At 37.2% G+C, this 8,391-nt stretch overlaps 1 pseudogene; it reads left to right on the top strand.

The window, feature by feature from the left end:
* Positions 1–1,854: 1,854 nt before the first annotated feature.
* Positions 1,855–3,105, top strand: LOC122278615 (annotated as a pseudogene).
* Positions 3,106–8,391: the final 5,286 nt, after the last annotated feature.

Below are 8,391 nucleotides of genomic sequence, written 5' to 3'. Positions count from 1 at the left end.
GCGCCGAAAACGGTGAAAAACTGTATGGCTTGGAGGAGCTCGTGGCGGCTAACGGTGGCTCGGATGGAGGTGAAACTTGGTGGGGATGTTCACCAGTGAGAGGGGAAGAAAACTGGGTGGGTGGTGTCGGCCACGCCACCGGCGAGCGGCGGTTTTGGGCTGCGAAAGCAACCGGCGACAGGGGCAAAAACAGAGCAGGTGCAGCGACTTCCGGCGGCTCTCGAAAGCTAACGGCTGGTCCGATAGCTCTGAAAATTGGTGGAGATGATCTCTGGTGGAAGGGGAAGAGAATGGTGGTGACGGCGCACCAAACGGTGGCCGGACGGCGGAGAACTGGCCGGTCAAAGTGGCGGCGACGGGAATGAGAAAAAGGGGCAGCTGGGCGTACGTGGGAGAGAAAGGAGAAGAAAGAAGAAGAAAAGAAAGAAAAAGAAAGAAAAAGAAGGAAAAAGAAAAGGAAAAAGGGAAAAAGAAAAAGAGGAAAGAAAAGAAATGAGATCCAATTCTCACTCCGGAGACCAAAAACCGATCCGCCGAAAACGATATTAAAAACCGTAAAACGACTAAAATAAATTAAACACATCAAATAAATTAAAACCAATTAAAACACATTAATTTAAAATAAATAAACCAATATATTATTTAAATTAAAAACAACCCTTCAGTGAAAATACACGTAAAAACGGGGTATCACACCACCGCATCCTCTTCTATTTCTATTTATGATTTAACTTTAATGCATATTTGATTTTGAAACAAAAGTTTTGAAGCCAAATGTATGACTCTACTTTTATAGTTTAATCAAAATTGAAAATAGGAAAAAGAAAGAGGAAAAAAATAGGAATAATGCTATATACAGTCATTTTTGCGTACTCCTTGTGCACTCTACTGATATGATTGGCTGCATTAATTATTTTTTAATACGCATCCAATCACATCACTAGAGTGCGTAAAAGAGTACGTAAAAGTGACTGCACATAGAATTTTTGAAAAGGTAATATAGTCAGACTTTAATTTGTGTCCCAAACTTTGTGGGCATTCTCATAAGCCTAAAAACTTGTCAACTAATTTCTTTGATTAGGTCATTAAAAATTGATTATGATATCGTTAATAAAACAAATTAATTAATTTAATAAAAATAAAAATAAAAATAAGTGTAATGTATAGAATGATAAATGGTAAAATTCTTTATTTTTTTCTTTAAATATTGGATATGTGAATGATTATTGAAAAAACTCAATTAATTTAATAAGAATAAAATAAAAAAATAAAAATAAGTGTGAGGTACAGTGTATAGAATGATGAGAATAAAGCTCATCCATTTAAGTACGGTGCAATAATCACCCCAAATCCAATGCCTTGCTACTGTTACTCATTTGTTTTCATAGATAAGATGAAATGGGTTAAGATTAAAGTTGAAAGTTAAATAAAATATTGTTAGAATATATTTTTATCTTAGGATTTGAAAAAGTTGTTGAATTATTTATTTTATTTTATATAGGAGTTTAGAAAAGTTGTAATAATTAAATGAGATGAATTGAGTTTGGGTAATAGAGTATTTTGAGAATACTTCACTACTATTTATTATTTTACTATTTTTTATTACTATTCACTATTATTCAATATTTTATCATTACTTTTTTACTATTATTCACAGAATATTTGAGATCACCTCACTACCTAAATGCAACTATCGGGCTTTCTCATTCTTGCTCTTCTTCGTCACCATTTACTCGTACTTCTCTTCTACCACAAAAATTTTTCTACTTACTCTATATGGAGAGTGAAAAGTGCCAGCTTCACCTATTTGTCTTCCCATACATGGCCGCAAGCCACATGATCCCAGCCATAGACATGGCGAAGCTATTTGTTTCTCGAAGTTTGAGAATAACCATAATCACTACTCCACTCAATGCCACTACTCCTCTCAATGCCTCATCGATCTTCAAAACAGTCGAAAAAAGAAAAATTCTGGGTTTAAAAATGGACAAGTTAATCATCGAGTTCCCTGCTGAATAGGTTGGATTGCCCAAAGGATGCAAGAACCTACCATATCCACTTCACCTGATTTGCGGATGAAATTTTGAGAGGCCATAACCTTGCTGAGGCAACCTCTCGAAGAACTTGTTCAAGATTATTGTCCTTATTGCCTTATAACCAGTGCGCAGTTTCCATGGACCACTAATGTTGCTAGGAGATTCGACATACCAAGGCTTATTTTTCATGCCACAAGTTCTTTCTCTGCATGTGTCTCAGAATGTCTTAGGCTATATGAGCCTTACAAAAAAGTTTTATCAGATTCGAAACCATTCATCCTCCCCAACTTTCAGATTTTGTTACACAAGACATCGAGACCGATGTCGTGACGTTGATTAGACAAGTGATAGAAGTGAAGCTAACAAGTTATGGGGCTATTTTTAATAGCTTCTATGATCTTGAGCTAGCTTATGCAGATTATTACAAGAAGGTCCTTGGAAGGAAGGCATGTCATATAGGCCCAGTTTCATTATGCAATAAGGAGATTGAGGATAAAGCACAAAGGGGGAAGGAAGCTTCCGTTCATGGCCATGAGTGCTTGAAGTGGCTTGATTCGAAGAAACTCGACTATGTTGTTTATGTATGTTTTGGGAGTATGGCTAACTTCAATGATTCTCAGCTAATGGAGATTGCAATGGTTCTTGAGGCTTTTCAACAGTAGTTCATTTGGGTTGTGAAGAGAAAAGAACTCATGGAACAAAAGTCTAGTGGTTGCCCGAAGGGTTTGAGAAAAGAGTTGAAGGAAAGGGTCTAATCTTAAGAGGTTGGGCACCCCAATTGTTGATTCTAGATCACGAAGCAGTTGGTGGATTACCAACTCATTGTGGGTAGAACTCCACGTTGGAAGGAGTGGTTGTAGGGGTGCCCATGGTAACATGGCCGGTGTCTGCTTAGCAATTCTACAACGGGAAGTTGGTCACCCAGATCTTGAAAATTGGAGTTGGTGTTGGTGCTCAACAATGGGTCGGATTTTTGGGTGACAACATTGGAAAGGAAGCCATAGAGAAGGCATTAATTCGAGTAATGGTTGGGGAAGAAGCAGAGGAATTGAGAAGCAGAGCAAGATAGCTTATAAAAATGGCAAAGAGCTCTGTTGAAGGAGTATGATCCTCTGTACTCTGATTTGAATGCCTTGATTGAAGATCTGAGCTCACAAGCCATTCCTGGTGAAGCTACCAAGAAGAACTAGTTTAGTTTTTCACTTTGTGCTTGTTGCAACTGAGACACTACTTTGAGCATTTTCGTTTTCCTTAGAATTTTCCAAAGAGATTTGGGAGTAGTGCCATAAAACTGAAACAAGATTTTTGGCTAAAAAAAAAGAAGAAGAAGAAGAATTAGACTGTCTCAATTCATATCAAAATTTCTTTAGAGATAGAAACTCAACATATTTCCTGGACAAAAAATAAGATATTCCATTTCAAATCCAATCAAGGATTAAATAATTACATCAAAATACAAACATGCAACCATTGCCAGCCATAGTGAAGGAAAAGCAAAAAGTGAAAGCAAAGCGATCAATCATTAGAGGGAAATCACAGGTCAAGTGAACACAAAAATTATGCAGATCATGTAAAGCTAAATGATTGTGTAAAGCCAAAACTGATGTTCATATGAGTTACAAAACATGATTATTACAAAGGAGATTTAAGCGTTATTGCCTCCAGAAGGTGGGAGGAGAAGGAGGAATATCCTTAAAAGCATCGGGCATTTCCTTCCAACCAAACGTGTCGGCAAAGCAGTGAGAGGCTGCTTAACCCCATTTTTCTCAAACTTTTCACTTGAAGAGACCACCTTAAATCTACTTAACCCCATTTCTTTTTAGATAATTGCCTGAACTTGTTAATAAGGTTTTCCCTTGGGTGTAGTCTTTTTCTGTGCATATTTCCCTTTGTACATTCCTCACTCAGGTACTACTCTCACTCTGCTCATTTTCAGTTACCCTTATGTGTCTTACTCTGCACCATTGAGGACAATGCTTACATTTAGTTTTTTTTTTTGGGGAAGGGGGGGGGGGTGTAGGATTCAATCTCAATCTTAAGTATAATTCATCTTAGTGCTGCACATCACAATGAACCACCAGAAGCATTGTCAATGATTGGTTTATAAATAGTAGCAATAGCTCCCTTTTGCACTTTCTTGGGAAGCATGATCATACTTGATGAAATGAAAGCTTGTAGAAGTTTGGGTCAAGAAAGGGGTTTATTTATTGTAGCATGTCTCTTAAACCAAGAATGATTTGTATAACATGTAAGGGTTTTCTGCTGAGTATTGACACCACTTACACCTAGACAACTTAAAACGACACTTTATGGTTATTAAATTAATCAAACTAAGCAGTTTTTAAATGTCTCTAATGAACAATATCCTATTGGCTTAGGAAGAGTGCTAATAAAGTGTTTATACTTGAGAAAAGGGACAAGCCAGGAATTCAAAAAAAAAAAAAAAATCCTTTAGGTGGACTAGTGGTAAGGGCCGACTTGTTAAATTGTGGGTAGGCGCACGTTCATAGGTTTGATTCCCCCATTAGGAAAACCGAAAAAAAAGGGGTTTCAATTTAGTGTAATAGAAAAGGCTACATGCTTCTGGGACTCTTTGTATGAAAAGATCTTTTAAAGTGGAGTAGCGTGAAAGCCACTATTACAATGGTTTTGAATTAGAAAGAGACCCTAGGGCATGACTTGAACAGCTGCTATGGATGAGACAATTAATGACTTCTGTTGGTCAACCTTGGAATCTATACTTATTGTTCCAACACACAGTACTCAGCAGCACTCACCTTTCTTTGATACTTACTTTGATTACTAGACAATTCAATGCATAAACTCCTTTTTAGAACTAAAATGTCTATTGCATTCCTGAATCTTGTCTAGTTGGTCACTTATACTCATGAAGGGTAGAAGAGGGGTTAGTTGAGAATTGTAACCAAACATTACATTTGCTAAGAGACTATCAAAAGGTAAGTTGGGGGGTGTGATTGTCAAGGTATTTTGCTTAAAATATCTACTTACAAGAGTAAAATTGAGATTGAATAAATTCTAAAAATGAGATTAAATGTTAGATTTTAAGACAAAAGCCTTGTTCTTTAGAGCTACGAGTTTAGAGGAATAAATTCACTAACTACCTAACTGATGGGCCAAATGGTTTTGTTTTACCTGCAAGTGTTAAGGCCCAACCCCCTATGTTAAAGCCCAAAAGCGCATCATTCATTTGGCCTAGCCTCGAGCTCAATTCCTGACCCACTCAAGGCCTCTGCTGCGGCCTCTCCTCAACACATCAAACACTTAGAAAATTTGAGAAGGGTCTCATCCTCTAGAGGGCAGAATCACGAATCAGAGAGAAATGATTAGAAGAGAGAAAAGGGAGGTGATGATGGAACGCAGGGATAAAAGGAGAGGAGACACATGAGAGAAGGGAATCGATTCAGGACCACACTTATAATCTTTAGTCTATTTTTATTTTCAGAACAAACTTTGATATTTTTCTTGCTTTTTGTTAGGGGTTTCGAATCATCTTTCATATGATGATTTGGGGCTAATTTCTATAGCTAGGGTCGCAGAGGAAAGGGTTTTCTTTCACCATTATCGATTGTTATTTGTTGCTGTTATTTTTAATCTATACTTGGTACTATATTCTCATTCCTTATCTGCTATCGTTTTGGAAGGATCTCTTGTTATAGACCTCTTGTAGACTCATGGCACATTAGGACCTTGAAATAATCAAGGATCCATCAACCCTTGAGTCTTGAAATGAAAGTGGATGATAATACAGTGAGGGTTTTATTTCTATCGGTGTTCTAATCTGAGTAATAATGTTTTACTAGTCTTAAAGTGTTAATTTCTTGATTGAATTAGCATAAGCAGATGCACCCAACAACTATAACTTGATGGTAGAGGAAACCCTAACCCTGTATCCCTAGTATTTACATTTTTGTTGACAAATACAGTTTCTGTATCTAAGCTTTGAAGAGTCATTTTGAATTCTTATTCACCAAGTTTCAATTATTAAGGCTGTAGATCTGGTTTTATGTTAATGTTTTCTTTAGAGTAATCACAACCCCTTGCTTCATTTGTCAAACCACTAAATCATCCCACATTTTGTATAAATTGAGTACACACAGCTCACTTTTGTTCTCTTTGCAATTGAGAACACATCAACCCCACAAAGGAGATCTGTTCCACCATACTCTTCTTCCTCTTTGATTGACTTCATTTATTTGTTTGAACTTTGCTGGATTATATTGATATAGTTATCCTTGTGGAAATGACCTTGGACACTCCCACTACACTCTAAACCTGCTTTTATACTTGGAAGTACTATTTTGGCAAGTATTAGAGCCCACCATCTCTCATTTTGTCCTCATGGCTTTACAGTCCACTGCCGATATCGCTGGCCCCTCTTACGACGGTCAACACTGGATCTCCATGGTAACCAGCCGGGAGCTTCAAGCTTACTGGACACAGTTTAGCATTCCCCGATCAGTTGTCCTGTAGATTCCCAGCCTGCTGGAACATGCTGTTTCCTCTTTGGGATTAGCATCTCGAGTTGCCCATCTACCTTGGGATGTTTGTTTGTGGGGTTCGCCTCCCGTTCTGCCGCCCTATCTGGGAGGTCCTTCACTACTTGGGGCTGGCTCTTGCCCAGCTCATCCCCAACGGCTGGAGGTTGCTGATGTCCAGCTACGTGACTGTTAGGAAGCCCTCTCCAGGGCCGGGGAGGTGAATCCTAACCTAATTGCTCGAGAGTTTCTATTGGTGTACCGGATCAACCGTTGTCTGGGCAGTCTGTGCAGGTACTAGGCTAGGGTCCAGAGTCGGAGGATCGCCACACTAGAGTCTCGCTACTCTAGCATCAAGGACCACATGAAGAGGTTCTGCTTTGTCTTCGGTTTGGGTTGGGAGTTTCCCGAAGAAGAACAAGCCCAGGGAGACTTTCCCATCCAGGTCAAGTGGGGGATCCTCCCCTCTGTACAGAGCATGGAGATTCGACTGACTCCAGAGGAGGAGGCTCGTGTCGAGAAGGTGATGAATTGGGCCCGGAAGCACGAGTACGAGTCGAACACCGACATTGCCCGCTCTGACCCCTATGTACTGAAGTACTACTGGTCACTGAGTAGTTTGCCCCACACCATCTGGGGACCTTCCCCACAAGGACAAAGAGGGTGGCTGAGCCCTTTTTATTTATAAAATAAAAGTTAAAAATTGAATAAAATATTATTTTTAATATTATTATTTTAAAAATAAAAAATTAATTTAATTATCCTATTTTATATAAGAATTTTAAAAAAATTATAAGAATAATAATATGCTTCCTTGAACCATTCCACATCTAGTAGAACTTATCCACAGTGACAGCAATGATGCGCCTTTAGGATTCTTGGAGACGACACTAGTCAAGCTACGAAACAAAACAAAATGTCAAGATTTTAAGACGTACCATGCTTTTACTGCACTACGCCACTATCTGTGTGGCGTTAGATGTTACGTTACCAGGGAAAGCAAAGTCTGAGTTTTTTAGTTAAAATTTAGCTAGAAAATTCACTTTTATAAGTTTTTTATAAATTTTAACTAGTCACTTTTCCAACACCAAATAATAGGCTCAACAAATCTTTCATTATTCTATTAAAATATTACTTTTGAACTTTTTATTATTTTAATTCTAATTGTAATTTGAATATAGTTATATTAAATATAATGGTTGCATTAAAGTTTATTATTGTATTAAAATTTATGTTTAAATTATTGTTGTATTAATTCACTTACAGCAAATAAATAATAGAGTTTGGGCATAACAGAATTTACGGGAAGCCAAAGAATACTCAAATGAAAAATAAATATTTAACAAAGCTTCCCATCTGATTTGTAGAACACCAAAATCATAGCTGCAAAATTAATATCTAAAGAAGGTTGAGGCTGTGTTTGGGTGTTGAAGTCTCTTCAACACTTCTCAATACTTCTCACTACTATTCATTACTTTATTATTACTTTTCACTTACTTTTTTTACTATTCATTACTTTTTACCTACTTTTTATTACTATTCATTATTTTATTATTACTTTTCACCTACTTTTTTTACTATTCATTACTTTTTACCTACTTTTTATTACTATTCATTACTTTATTATTACTTTTCACTTACTTTTTTTACTATTCATTACTTTTTACCTACTTTTTATTACTATTCATTACTTTATTATTACTTTTCACCTACTTTTTATTACTATTCACAACTCTCCTCAACACTTCTCAACACCCAAACCCACCCTGAATCTGCCGAAGAAGAACACCAAAATCCTGCGCGAGAGAAAAGAAGGCAGCGGGAAGTGAATATTTTAGTCTAAAAATAATATTTGACTA

This window comes from Carya illinoinensis, chromosome 10 (genome assembly GCF_018687715.1).
Source record: "Carya illinoinensis cultivar Pawnee chromosome 10, C.illinoinensisPawnee_v1, whole genome shotgun sequence".
Lineage (NCBI taxonomy): Eukaryota > Viridiplantae > Streptophyta > Magnoliopsida > Fagales > Juglandaceae > Carya > Carya illinoinensis.
This window is presented reverse-complemented; position numbering and strand designations above follow the sequence as displayed.